Source organism: Salvia splendens, chromosome 16, assembly GCF_004379255.2.
Source record: "Salvia splendens isolate huo1 chromosome 16, SspV2, whole genome shotgun sequence".
Lineage (NCBI taxonomy): Eukaryota > Viridiplantae > Streptophyta > Magnoliopsida > Lamiales > Lamiaceae > Salvia > Salvia splendens.
Window position 1 is genome coordinate 15,058,226 of NC_056047.1, and position 16,374 is coordinate 15,074,599.

Consider the following 16,374-nt stretch of genomic DNA (forward strand, 5'->3'; position numbering starts at 1 on the left):
GATGGAAACTTATTTTCTCTAATTAATATTGTAGTAAAAAAAATTCTAAATGGATGTTTACATTTATTATTTTCTTGTAAATTACATTTATATATATATATATATATATATATATATATAGGGTAGTGATCAATATATAACTAATCTTAAGTGTATAACTAGAGAACAAATCTCAGCCACACATCTTAATGGAACAAATATTATTTATTTTAATTATATAAAATAGGCCAAGGGTATTTTGGAAATTACAGTATGAAATTTAAATCTGCGTAGGTTTCCTTTCTTTCTCCTTCAAATCTGCGATCAAATATCCATTGATTTCCTTCCAAATCTGCGTAGGTGCAGCTGCTGGCATAGCCGCAATGCTCGCCTTGCTTCCGCGATCGCGAGGGTGGAATTCATGCGTGGAGAGCATGACGGCGGGGTAGCGATCGCGGCGTGGCCTATGCATTCCGACCAGCCGAGCAACGCCGCGCTGGTTGCAGATGTTTTGAAGACGGAGATTGTGGTGAGGGAGTGGAAGGATAGGACGGGAGTAGTGAAGGCGTCGTTGATTGAGAGTGTCGTGAGGAGATTCATGGCGTCGGAAGAAGGGTGTCGGATTAAGGAGACGGCGGAGAAGCTGGGCGCCGCCGTGAGGGAGGCGACGGAGGCGGGCGGCGTTTCGAGGATTGAGTTGGATTCGTTCATTGCTCATGTCATTAGATAGGATGCATGCCCCATTACATGTCTAAGTAAAATCAGAACAAGAGTGATGTGTTTTGTAAACAAGAGTGAAGTAAAATCATAATAAGAGTGATGTGTTTTGTGAACAAGAGTGAAGTGTTTTGTGAACAAGAGTGAAGTAAAATCATAATAAGAGTGATGCGTTTTGTAAACAAGAGTGAAGTAAAATCATGGTAAGAGTGATGTGTTTTGTAAACAAGAGTGAAGTAAAATCATGCTAAGAGTGATGCGTTTTGTAAACAAGAGTGATGTGTTTTGTAAACAAGAGTGAAGTAAAATCATAATAAGAGTAATGTGTTCTGTGAACAAGAGTGAAGTGTTTTGTGAACAAGAGTGAAGTAAAATCATAATAAGAGTGATGCATTTTGTAAACAAGAGTGAAGTAAAATCATGGTAAGAGTGATGCGTTTTGTGAACAAGAGTAAAGCGTTTTCTGAACAAGAGTGAAGTAAAATCAGAATAAGAGTGATGTGTTTTGTGAACAAGAGTGAAGTAAAATCAGAATAAGAGTGATGTGTTTTGTGAACAAGAGTGAAGTGTTTTCTGAACAAGAGTGAAGTGTTTTGTGAACAAGAGTGAAGTAAAATCAGAATAAGAGTGATGTGTTTTGTGAACAAGAGTGAAGTGTTTTCTGAACAAGAGTGAAGTGTTTTGTGAACAAGAGTGAAGTAAAATCAGAATAAGAGTGATGTGTTTTGTGAACAAGAGTGAAGTGTTTTGTGAACAAGAGTGAAGTAAAATCAGAATAATAGTGATGTGTTTTGTGAACAAGAGTGAAGTAAAATCAGAATAAGAGTGATGTGTTTTGTGAACAAGAGTGAAGTAAAATCAGATTAAGAGTGATTTGTTTTGTGAACAAGAGTGAAGCGTTTTCTAAACAAGAGTGAAGTAAAATCAGATTGATCAAACACCTTCTAGCATCAGCATTTACAAAATTCTCTCTGATCAAATAAATAATTAAGAATGAAAATTTAGCCGAATTAGAAGAGGATGAACTTCAATTACTATTATTACAAGAATTTCCGTAGCTCAATTCGCCGTATTTATAGCTGAAACCGATCGCCGCCTTTGCTCGGGCAAATTCTAGCTTTGATGAACAGAGCTCCGAATTCTTCAATAATTCTTGAATTCACATACAACATTCAGCAACCTAAGAGTAATTAAACTCAATTTCGAGCCGGAATTCCCATACCGGATGATGATTCCGGCGAGCAGCGACTTGTCGATCACCGTCTTCAGCTTCACATTCTTCAGCCCGGTCAGCTTCTGCGCGCGCTTCGCGATCTCCGCCAGATGCTGCGGCTCCAGCTCCACCACCGACGCCACTGTCGCCACCTCCGTCTCCGACAGCCGGTTCGCGATCAGCTCGAACTCCGCCGCGATCTCCTTGATCAGATCCACTCGCTTCATGTCCGTGAAGTTAACCTTCAAATGAAGTAAAAATTTACATAATCTAATTTTTTTGTGCAATGACAATAATACCCCTGACTTGTTATTATGGAGTAAATTTGTGATTGAGGGAGCTAATATCTCATTAAATTCGAAAATTAATATTAGCCCTTGATTTTTTTGATCTTGTGGCTATTATTTGTTCTCTAGTTATATGGTTAAGAGGTGTTTGCCATAGATCACTACTATATATATATATATATATATATATATATATATAGAGCTGTGATCATATGATAACCCCTAAATCACGTAATAACCCTATAACCAAATCTGGATCACACGTTTTTAAAATCACGCGGTCTAGATTCAAACTTAGATTTACTTCATAAAAAAAAGGAGCGGGGGTAAATACGTCATTTCACTCATTTAAATATCTGAATTTCGCTCCATTCTTTCTCTCTTTCTCAGTTCGATTCTTTCCTATTCTCCGCGATTTGGTTTCAGATTTCCATAATCTCCAGATTTCCTCCCGATTATTTCCATAGATTCCAGATTTCCTTCCGATTATTTCAATAGAGATTTCCTTCCGATTATTTCAATAGAGATTTCCTTCCGATTTGGTTTATGTTTCTGATGTACTGAAATTCTTATTTAATTAAATTATATTTTGCCGTTTTTGTGTTAAGATGATAGTTTTGGCTTATAAATTTTAGGTTTACATCATAAAATGATAGTTTTGCCGGATACAATGATATTATGAGTTGATAGTTTTTGGTGTATAAAATGATACTTTCAGCCGATAGAATGATACTTTCAGACTATAGAATGATAGTTTTGACGGTTAGAATGATACTTTCACCCAATAGAATGATAGGTATTTTTGGTGTATAAAATGACTTTTTTGTTTAATAAAATGATACTTTTTCCTTAAAAAATGATAATCTAAGCGGATAAAATGACAGTTAGATATTAAAATGATAGTTTAGCTGGAGAAATTGCATATAAGCTGAGAAAATGATACTTTAACGTGACAAAATGACATAAAACTGATAAAATGATACCTTTGCCCGATAGAATGATAGTTTCAGCCTATAGAATGATAGTTTTGCCCGGTAGAATGATAGTTTCAGCCAATAGAATGATAGGAATTTTTGGTGTATAAAATGACATTTTTGTTTAATAAAATGATACTTTTACCTTATAAAATGATAATATAATCGGATAAAATGACAGTAATCTTATAAAAAATGATAGTTTAGCTGGAGAAATTGCATATAAGCTGATAAAATGATACTTTAACGTGACAAAATTACATAAAACTGATAAAATGATACTTTTGCCCGATAGAATGATACTTTCAACCAATAGAATGATACTTTCAGCCGATAGAATGATACTTTCAGCCGATAGAATGATAGGTATTTTTGGTGTATAAAATGACATTTTTGTTTAATAAAATGATACTTTTACCTTATAAAATGATAACCTAAGCGGATAAAATGATAGTTAGCTTATAAAAATGATAGTTTAGCTGGATAAATTGCATATAAGCTGATAAAATGATACTTTAACGTGACAAAATGACATAAAACTGATAAAATGTTACTTTTGCCCGATAAAATGATACTTTCAGCCTATAGAATGATACTTTCATCCGATAGAATGATAGGTATTTTTGGTGTATAAAATGACATTTTTATTTAATAAAATGATACTTTTACCCTATAAATTAATAATCTAAGAGGATAAAACGACATTTAGCTTATAAAAATGATAGTATAGCTGGAGAAATTGCATATAAGCTGATAAAATGATACTTTAACGTGACAAAATGACATAAAACTGATAAATTGATACTTTTGCCAGATAGAATGATACTTTAAGTCTATAAAATGATACTTTCAGCCGATAGAATGATACTTTCAGCCGATAGAATGATAGGTATTTTTGGTGTATAAAATGACATTTTTGTTTAATAAAATGATACTTTTACCTTATAAAATGATAACCTAAGCGGATAAAATGAGATTTAGCTTATAAAAATGATAGTTTAGTTGGAGAAATTGCGTATAAGCTGTTAAAATGATACTTGAACGTGAAAAAATGACATAAAACTGATAAATTGATACTTTTGCCCGACAGAATGATACTTTCCGCCTATAGAATGATACTTTCAGCCGATAGAATGATACTTTCAGTCGATAGAATGATAGGTATTTTTGGTGTATAAAATGACATTTTTGTTTAATAAAATGATACTTTTACCTTATAAAATGATAACCTAAGCAGATAAAATGACAGTTAGCTTATAAAAATGATAGTTTACCTGGAGAAATTGCATATAAGCTGATAAAATGATACTTTACCGTGACAAAATGACATAAAACTGATAAAATGTTACTTTTGCCCGATAGAATGATACTTTCAGCCTATAGAATGATACTTTCAGCCGATAGAATGATACTTTCAGTCGATAGAATGATAGGTATTTTTGGTGTATAAAATGACATTTTTGTTTAATAAAATGATACTTTTACCTTATAAAATAATAACCTAAGCAGATAAAATAACAGTTAGCTTATAAAAATGATAGTTTAGCTGGAGAAATTGCATATAAGCTGATAAAATGATACTTTACCGTGACTAAATGACATAAAACTGATAAAATGATACTTTTGCCCGATAGAATGATACTTTCAGCCTATAGAATGATAGTTTTGCCGGGTAGAATGTTACTTTCAGCCGATAGAATGATAGATATTTTTGGTGAATAAAATGACATTTTTGTTTAATAAAATGATACTTTTACCTTATAAAATGATAATCTAAGCGGATAAAATGACAGTTAGCTTATAAAATGATAGTTTAGCTGGAGAAATTGCATATAAGCTGATAAAATGATACTTTAACGTGACAAAATGACATAAAACTGATAAAATGATACTTTTGCCCGATAGAATGACACTTTCAGCCTATAGAATGATAGTTTTGCCTGGTAGAATGATACTTTCAGCCGATAGAATGATAGATATTTTTGGTGAATAAAATGACATTTTTGTTTAATAAAATGATACTTTTACCTTATAAAATGATAATCTAAGCGGATAAAATGACATTTAGCTTATAAAAATGATAGTTTAGCTGGAGAAATTGCATATAAGCTGATAAAATGATACTTTAACGTGACAAAATGACATAAAACTGATAAATTGATACTTTTGCCCGATAGAATGATACTTTCAGACTATAGAATGATACTTTTAGCCGGTAGAATGATACTTTCAGCCGATAGAGTGATAGGTATTTTTGGTGTATAAAATGACATTTTTGTTTAATAAAATGATACTTTTACCTTATAAAAAAATAATCTAAGCGGATAAAATGACATTTAGCTTATAAAAATGTAAGTTTAGTTGGAGAAATTGCATATAAGCTGATAAAATGATAATTGAACGTGACAAAATAACATAAAACTGATAAAATGTTACTTTTGCCCGATAGAATGATACTTTCAACCTATAGAATGATACTTTCAGCCGATAGAATGATACTTTCAGCTGATAGAATGATAGGTATTTTTAGTGTATAAAATAACATTTTTGTTTAATAAAATGATACTTTTACCTTATAAAATGATAATCTAAGTGGATAAAATGACAGTTAGCTTATAAAATGATAGTTTAGCTGGAGAAATTGCATATAAGCTGATAAAATGATAATTGAACGTGACAAAATGACATAAAACTTATAAAATGATACTTTTGCCCGATAGAATGATACTTTCAGCCTATAGAACGATACTTTTAGCCGATAGAATGATACTTTCAGCCGATAGAGTGATAGGTATTTTTGGTGTATAAAATGACATTTTTGTTTAATAAAATGATACTTTTACCTTATAAAATGATAATCTAAGCGGATAAAATGACATTTAGTTTATAAAAATGATAGTTTAGCTGGAGAAATTGCATATAAGCTGCTAAAATGATACTTTAACGTGACAAAATGACATAAAACTTATAAAATGATACTTTTGCCCGATAGAATGATACTTTCAGCCTATAGAATGATACTTTTAGCCGATAGAATGATACTTTCAGCCGATAGAGTGATAGGTATTTTTGGTGTATAAAATGACATTTTTGTCTAATAAAATGATACTTTTACCTTATAAAATGATAATCTAAGCGGATAAAATGAGATTTAGCTTATAAAAATGATAGTTTAGTTGGAGAAATTGCATATAAGCTGATAAAATGATACTTGAACCTGAAAAAATGACATAAAACTGATAAATTTATACTTTTGCCCGATAGAATGATACTTTCAGCCTATAGAATGATACTTTTAGCCGATAGAATGATACTTTCAGCCGATAGAGTGATAGGTATTTTTGGTGTATAAAATGACATTTTTGTTTAATAAAATGATACTTTTACCTTATAAAATGATAATCTAAGCGGATAAAATGACATTTAGCTTATAAAAATGTTAGTTTAGTTGGAGAAATTGCATATAAGCTGATAAAATGATAATTGAACGTGACAAAATAACATAAAACTGATAAAATGTTACTTTTGCCCGATAGAATGATACTTTCAACCTATAGAATGATACTTTCAGCCGATAGAATGATACTTTCAGCTGATAGAATGATAGGTATTTTTAGTGTATAAAATAACATTTTTGTTTAATAAAATGATACTTTTACCTTATAAAATGATAATCTAAGCGGATAAAATGACAGTTAGCTTATAAAATGATAGTTTAGCTGGAGAAATTGCATATAAGCTGATAAAATGATACTTTAACGTGACAAAATGACATAAAACTTATAAAATGATACTTTTGCCCGATAGAATGATATTTTCAGCCTATAGAATGATACTTTTAGCCGATAGAATGATACTTTCAGCCGATAGAGTGATAGGTATTTTTGGTGTATAAAATGACATTTTTGTTTAATAAAATGATACTTTTACCTTATAAAATGATAATCTAAGCGGATAAAATGATATTTAGCTTATAAAAATGTTAGTTTAGTTGGAGAAATTGCATATAAGCTGATAAAATGATAATTGAAAGTGATAAAATAACATAAAACTGATAAAATGATACTTTCAGCCTATAGAATGATAGTTTTGCCGGGTAGAATGATACTTTCAGCCGATAGAATGATAGGTATTTTTGGTGTATAAAATGACATTTTTGTTTAATAAAATGATACTTTTACCTGATAAAATGATAATCTAAGCGGATAAAATGACAGTAAACTTATAAAAATGATACTTTAAGTTGATAAAATGATACGTTTACTGCTTTGTAGGTTTGTATATTATGTATTGTGCCGATTATATTAGGTTTATTGTATAGAATGATAGTTTTGCCGGATAGAATGATACTTTCAGCCGATAAAATGATAGTTTTTCCGGGTAGAATGATACTTTTGGCTTATAATGATAGTTTCATCATTTTTTATGTCGAAATATCATTTTTTCGGCTGCGAAATTAAATGAGCGAAATGACAGTTTTACCCCTCCGCCTTTTTTTTATGAAGTAAATCTAAGTTTGAATCTCAACCGCGTAATTTTAAAAATGTGCGGTGCAGATTTAGTTATAGGGTTATTACGATATTTGGGTTATCAATATAACGCACCCCTATATATATATTATATACCAAACTAGTTTTAAACACTAAACGTCAAACACATCATTATATTATTATATAATAATACGGAGTTCATTACAACTTTATTTGTAGTTCATTATAGGGAATTTTGAGATTTAAAAACAATGACATCATCATGCATAATTTAGAAATCTGAAGTTCATTATAAGTTTATTATTAGTTCATTATAATGAACTACATGTTATCATATAATGATGTTGTTCGGCGTTTAAGGTTTAAGAGTGGTTCTGTATTGATCACAATCCTATATATATATATATATATATATATATATATATATATATATATATATATATATATTATAAAAAAATAATAAAAATTCTAAAAATAAATAAATATCTAATACATAAAATTAATCCAAAACAAGTTTGACGAAAAGAATAATACAGTCTGCATTTTTTGATTCACTATACTCTAACCATGGAAATTTTGTAAACCAAGCATCTTGAAAACTTCTTTCTTGAATACCATATTTCTTTTTCGGATATGTATTCCCAATTGGTTGACAAGGACCTTTAACCAAATACTCTCTCCGTACTCTATCCCGAATAGCAACATCAAAAGCCTCTATTGACTTTCGTTTTCCTGGATCATCATCAATATCATTCCAATCCAATTCAACTTCTATTGCAGACTTATTTTCTACTAATTCAACAATTCTAGCACTTGAAGAAGATGAAGAACCACCACTTTGCATTTTTTTAAAGTAACGTTCCATCTTCTATATTAGCAATTTAGCAAATTAGTTCAATACATCACAAAATACTATGTAAATAAAAGTTATGAATAATTAATTTAAAGTATCTAACACATTGTGTAAACTATGACAAAAGAAAAGGAAAAACTGACCTTACTCTACCAATTAAAGTTGTGAAGAAGAAAGTAATTCTCTTTTGGAATTTGTGGGAAAAGTTTCGATTTTTTTTCTGCCGTGTGGAACGCTGTGAATGAACTAGGGCTAGATAAAGACAAATATTTTAATTTTTTAATTAATATACCAGCCATAAACCTAACCCTTGCCGTCAGAATAGGGCAGTACCTTTTCAATTTTTATTATTTTATTCATTTAGTTTATTGTAAGTTTAGTGCATTATTTATTATTATTATTATTTATTCAAATAGTGTGCAGACTTGCAGTATGAATAGGCAGTACTTTTTCTGCTTTTACCATTTTATTCTTACATTTAATAGCTCTTACTATTCATCGTCTTCCTCTTCTCAACTCCATTGTTGTAAAGTTTTGAGGTGTAATTTATATTTTCAGCCCCTCCTTTCCATTAAACCTCTAATAATTTAGACATCAAAGCTATTAACTTGGCAAGGGCTGACTATAGGTTCGAAATTTTTTTAAAAAATTTGCAATAGAAATTTATTGAAAAAAAATGGTTTGGGAGGGGCTTAAGCCCCTCACATGCTCCACCTACGTCCGCCACTGCTATTAATATACGAGTTTTAATTTTTATGAGTTGGTGAGCGAAAACAAGTAAGGAAATTAATGGGTATACAAACGTCTTCGGATCTTTACGTGATACACTTATACAATTTCAATTATTAATTGAATTTGTCTGTTGCTACACAACATTAGATTCGAATCGATAGGGTATTTAACTTCATCGTACCATGTCATTTGTAGCATTTAATTTCAAATATATGCCAAAATTATCAATCAATTCATGGTCCGAATACGTATGTATCACATGCAATGTAGATTATTCTATTATAATTATTATATTTTACGGACAATAGTTAATATGCACTATCGAAGTTGAAAAGTTATTTCTACTTGTATAAGGATATATTATAATTAAATATGCACTATCTGATTTCCACTTGTTTACAACAAGGTCTTTTAGTGCTAACATCAAGGCCTCTTCCTCACGAGTAGACCAGCTACGTCGAGTCCGATCTGTCTTCGGCCTGCGACCAGCCCTTTCTCCAATTTGGGAATCTATTCCGACAAAAGCATATGAATGTGGGTAGGGTATTCTATAGCTAACAACACAAGATTGTTTAAGTCAAAATAACTCACCTTCAACCATTTGAGACGTGTTCCAATTGCCAGATTCTCCCATAGTGAGCAAATATGCTAAGTAATAAGGAAAGACACATTCTTAGAACAAAAAATCATTGGTTCTCGATAACTTGGGATAAAATCAAACTTTGAGGGAATTTCATTGAAGCATACCTGAGTCTTCGAGCTGCTGCTGCTGGGAGGAAGAAATGAGGAGGAAATTATATATTCTAGGGTTAGAGTGGTATGTTGGAGAAAAGTGGTAAAGATGGAGGGCAATAATGTCTGCACAAGGGAGTATGTGGTGTTTCTGGCCATTTCTAAGCACTAAAAAAACGCATCTTATTTTGTATCAAAGCAAAACCGAGAAACCCACTTTCTCAATAATTTGGTTTATTTTCTCAATATTTTGGTTTATTTCTCATGTTGTTTCTTTCCTTGGACTTTCCTACTCATGTTATCAAACATGCCCTTAGGAACATATGCTGTCAACAAAAAATTTATTTGGGAGCGTGAACTATAATTACGAAGATATAAATCACATTCAAATCCCACCTTCCCCCAATTAAAGCGTTAGAGCATCCACATCCGTGCTCTTGCCAGCGAGCACGGATGTGGGCCCGGCCCCACTTTTTCTGCCTGCTCTTAGCCAAGAGCACAACACCCACAGTCGTGCTCTTCCGCAAGGACGAGCACAATGGTCCCACCACTCTATTATTCAATTTAAATAAAAACATTTTCACAAAATTAAAATTCATTAAAAATACCCAGAATAATATTACAAATTACAATAAAATTAAAAATTACATAATTAAAATCCTAAAAAATAAAAAATACATAATTAAAATCCTAAAAAATAAAAATTACATAATTAAACTCCTAAAAATAAAAATTACATAATTTAAGCTTAAAAATGTCCCCGGGGAAGACTAATCATCATCCGGAAATATCCCCAACGTTCTTTGGAGACCCCGTATCATCGCCACATGCGATCAAAGTTGCTCGGGGGTCATAGTTGACCTATCGGTCAAATTGAGTTGGGCCAAAAGCCCCCACAACGAGTTGGTGGGGGGTTGAGGTGGCACATAGGGAGCGGGAGCGGGAGCCGGTTCGGGATCGGGGGCGGATGGAGTCGCGGCACGAAGGCGGTTGGCCGCCGCCTTCTTCCTTCCATGCGGTCGGCGTTGGAAACCGCTAGGGACGGCGTCGGGGCTACCCAAGTTAGCTCCGACAAGTTGGCTAGCCACGTCTTCGGAGCCGGCGTCGGATAGGGATACCGACCTTGACCGTTTGGAGGAGCCGTTAGAGGAGGATGTTACGCCTCCCCTATACATCGGATGCGACCGCGTCTCCTGCCAAATGTTGAGGTACTTGAACGGCTTGTAGTTCATGGATTGGTAGGTCTACAAGGCGGAACCGATGATGTCGACCTCGCTCCGGCCGCTCCCCGCCTACCGTTCTTCCTGGAGGTAATACCCCTGGAACTTTTGGATTTCTTCGTTGGCTCTGTATATGGCGTTGCGCACCATACTCTCGTTGCGCTCAATTGTTCCAGCCGGCCGATTTTCATTGTACCGGCGACAGATGCGCCACCAATAATGATCGCAGGATTGGTTCGTGCCAATCTCTGGATCTTCGGAGATTGACAAGAACGCTTTGAACAATTGCTCCATCCCCGTTGGAGTGTACGGTGTGCGGACACCGCGAGTAGGAGGAGTCGGAGTTTGGGAGGGGCTGCTCAACCTCTCTCTAGGCTCGGGTGTCCACCCGTATTGCCCTTCGGGGGCATCTTGGTCGTCGATCGGGTAAGGCCGGTAGCAACCCAGAACTCCCGAACTTTGGGTTTGAGGAGGGGCCGAATATTCCGTTTCTGGACTAGGAAAAACGGTTGTGAACCGAACCAATCGGGGTTCCAACCGTGGGAGCCCGGGGGTGATCGCCGTGGCCGGACATTGTGTTGTTTAAGAGTAAGAGTGAATGAAAGATTGATGAGAATTGACAATGAAAATGAGAGAATTTGGATGATAAGTGTGGTGTGAATTTTTGGTGTGGAAGTAAGAGTATTTATAGATGAAAATGTGTATTTTTGGGGAAAAAATTGAAAAATAAATTAAAAGTGGGTAGAAAACGGATATATTTTTTTGGGAAGTGGGAAAATATTTTTTTATTTTTAATCGGATTTTTAAATTAAAATCTAATTTTTTAAAAAAAAAATAAATTGCCAACGGCTATGCCGTTGGCCAATCACACGCTGCCACGTCGCCTGCTCGCTGGCACGGACGTGCTCGATGCATCGAGCAGCGCCGTGCCAGCGGCAAGAGTGCAGCGGCAGACAGCTCCTCCGTACCGCTGGTGCGGACGGACGGACGAGCTTGTGCTCGCCGTTGTGGATGCTCTTACAACAACATTGTTGCAAATTCAGTGAAACATATACTGTGATAAAAAGTGGAATTTCCCAAACCAATTAGTACTTGTCCTAAAATAATGACTAGAAATGCAGATAACAAGTGGAATTTCCCAAACCAATTAGTACTTACTTGTCCTAAAATAATGATTAGAAATGCAGAGGCCCCCTCTCTCAATTTCTTGTTTTGTAGTCATTCTTTCCAATTTGGAATTATTCTGTTGGTGGACCGTGGACCCATTCAAACAACTCTCATCCTTTGGCAAAATCCATCCGTGTGACAGTATTAAATGTAGTAAAAATATTGACACTGAAAAGTAGTAGTAAAGTTAATTTTTGTGGACGACTTAAAAAAAGATGAAGACTATTTGTTGTAAATGTAGAGAGTAACATCATTTGGATTCATCTCTTTTGCGTTCACAGTTCTATGACATGTAGTACATCCTTTTAATTAAGATGGTGTTCAAATTGTTGGTTTCAACAAGATTTAGGCATATAAATATATATGAATATGAATCATGATTCAGTTAAATGAATTGGCAGATAGTTGATATTGAGACAAGTGCCATAGAAAAACTAACACTTTATGAGTGAAAAAATTAATCTTAATAATTTCAAGTTAATTTAATCTCGAATAACTAAACATCCTCTTATCGTTCACATATGTACATGAATAATATGTAGAAAAATGCCATTTATAATGATTGATAAAAGAAGGTGCACAATGTGGATACATAAATACTATCGCCTTTTCTTCCATTTTGCAAAAAAATAATATCGAATGAAAAACCTAGGAGATGAGAATGGACAAAATCGCAAGACCAATATTCATTTTGATGATAGAGAGAGGGTATTAAATTATTGAAACTGTAATTTTCATAATTCAACGGTATTATTTGGCACATAGTGATAATGAACGTACAACATATAAATCCGAATTGGGAGATTTATGTTTTTTTTGGGCAGATTAAGGCTGTCTATGTTTCGAGTAGCTGGCTTTTGGGTGAAGATCCCATCTAACCTATATAAGTGTGGATAACCCTCCCCTTTATGAGGCCTTTTAAGGGGTGAGTGGCCCATTTCTAATATGGTATCAGAGCGGGCCCAAGTCGATGATGGATTATATCTCTTTATCTCTTCTCTTGCCTACCCACGTGATGGAAGTCCGATGTGTCATTCCGGCCCACACGTGAGGGGGCGTGTTAAAATTCTAATATCTTGTCTCACATCGGCTTGGTGATGATCCTATCTCTTCTATATAAGTGTGGATAACCCTCCCCCTTATGAGGCCTTTTAAGGGGTGAGTGGCCCATTTCTAATATGGTATCAGAGCGGGCCCAAGTCGATGATGGTTTTCTCTTTATCTCTTATCTACCTCACGAGTGGAAGACCGATGTCCTTTCCGGCCCACATCGATGATGGTTTCTCTTGCATTGCCTACCCACGTGATGGAAGACCGATGTCCTTTCCGGCCCACACGTGAGGGGGCGTGTTAAATTCTCTAAATTCTGTCCCACATCGACTTGGTGAAGATCCCATCTAACCTATATAAGTGTGGATAACCCTCCCCCTTATGAGGCCTTTTAAGGGGTGAGTGGCCCATTTCTAATAGGCTCATCCTTCATTTTTTTCTTCTACTGTCTTTTTTTGGAAGTGGGTAAATAAGATATATCAATGTGGTGTACAAAAAAGTGTTTATATCCCAAAAAACAACAATAATTTGAAAACAAATCTTAAGAATTGACAATTAGTGACGGGCAAAAATGACAATAATGTGAAGCATGATTACTATCTACATGATTAAGCATGTGATTAGAGTTAATTGCACCAGTGTGGAGTATTTAAATTAATAATTTGACAAGACATACAATTTGCCAATTTGACATCACCTTTTGATTTTCGTGCACCGTTAATTTTATTTTTTGAATTACAACACACTTACATTGCTATTGCTGTACTCGTGAAAACTAAAAGCTTAATCGTAGCAAAAAATATGACAAGTTTGATTACCAATTTATTTTGGTTTTAGTAGAGGAAATACTTTCTGTTACAAAATCAGCGATCGAAGCAAGAAATAATAACGATTGAAGTGAAGTAAAACAGCGATATAGTGAAGTGAACAATGTAGGAACAGTGAAGTATTTTTGAGAAACAAAGAAAACTTGATTGAACTGATACACCCTTGAATCTACAACTAATCCAAGAAGAAGTATATGTAGTGAAGAGAAAACGAGTAACTGCTCTCAACAAACTATTGAGCTACACTAAAAGACTCACTACTAACAATAATCAGAATTGGTTATGAGTCCAATGTCTCTTTCTTGATCCAGCTGTACCAAGCTCATTTAAGTGACTGAGCTCGTGGCTTCACTTTAACACTTTCAGTGTTCACACATTTATAAATGGACCTCTGTACAGTGGCGTATCTAAGATTTATGATTTGGGGGTACGAATTTTATAATAAATAATTACGACATAAATAAAATAACATTAAATATATAAATAATTTAAAATACCAATAATTTTTATTTGAGGTACGAATTGTAATAATAAAAATAATAGAAATATAAAAAATAAAGCAATTAAAAAAAGTAAAAATGTTTTTATTTGAATTATGAGTTTTACTACAAATTATATTACATAAATGATAAAAGAAATAGGGTATGATATTACAGCTCAAAACAATTTAAAAAAATAGTAGCATAATATTAAAAAATAAAAATAATTAAAACATACTTACTATATTATCTACTATCTAGAAAAGAAAATAGGAGTTCAAATAATTACATAACAAAAAGAAAAAAGAAAACGTGAGTGCAAAAATAAAAAATAGCAGCACAGCTTTGAGGAATCGAACACGAGACATTAGATAGTAATACTAATGAGTTGCCACTGGACCAAACATAACTTACTTAAATTTGCACTAAAACTAGTATTAATACAATGAGTTTTGGGGGTACAGTTGTACCCCCTTATTCCCACCTAGATAAGCCATTGCCGTTGTACTATGTAGTACCATAACAGTATATTTATTAGTATTATTTTTCTAACATTATATTTAATCAAAATTTTGTGTGATTATATAACTGAGACCATCTCCAAGGGTACACTAAAATCTAAAATGAGATAGGTAATTAGTTCCAATAGTACTAAAAAACTAATCCCATTTTTGGTTTTTGATAAAGAAATATCTATCTTTAGGTTTACACTAAACCCAAACCTAAAATTTTTTCAAATTTTGTGAGTGAAAAAGGCATAATATAGAGAATGTTCTTTTAAATTTGAGTTTAGCGTAAATTGTTGAAGTAAAATCATATTTGATATGACATTTACACTAAAATGAGTTTGAGTTTAGTGTAAATGGTTGGAGATGCTCTAAGACGCTATAGTGAAAATACTTTGGTTTAAATTAAAAATCACTCTAATATGTACAAAGTATTATGTACAGAGGCCCGGGACAGTTAAAGACCATACTATTTTGGGCCAAATTGTATGGCCGTAGCCTTTGAGAACCCAAAATTTACAACCTATAATTTGAAATCAAATTGTTCCAAACAGCCCACGCCATTTTGGTTTGATTGAATATCCAGATGTAGAAATGAGATCTCCTTTTTTGGTACTGGGTCAACTAAATTAATTGGTTTGGTCTCAAATTAATTTTGCTTTTGGGCTAGATCTTAATTGGACACTATTATAATTTGAGAATGATTGGTTGTAAACTAAAATTAAAAACAAAATTAATCAGACTTAGTTGGGAAAGTTAAATAGAAAAAAGAAACAAAAGTGATCTTGTATCCCCATCATATTTTTATTATGCCAAGGACTTCAAAAATTTTATCTCGTAAGAGTCTATGTGGATTTTGATGCATATGACATGGTTGTTTGGGCTCATATGACAACTGAAGTTTACCTATTTTTGAAACAAATTTAATCTCCTGTCGTTTATCGTTATCAGTTGGAAAAACAACTAAAATTCCAACTCCTTTCTAAAACCCTTGGGCTCCGTTTGGTACACGGAATTGGAATTGGAATTGGAATTGGAATTGGAATTGGAATTGAAATTCTATGGAATTGAATTTGAAGAAATTGAATTCTAATTCAATTCCAAATCCTATGTTTGATAAAGTGAAGTAATTGATATGAAATTGAATT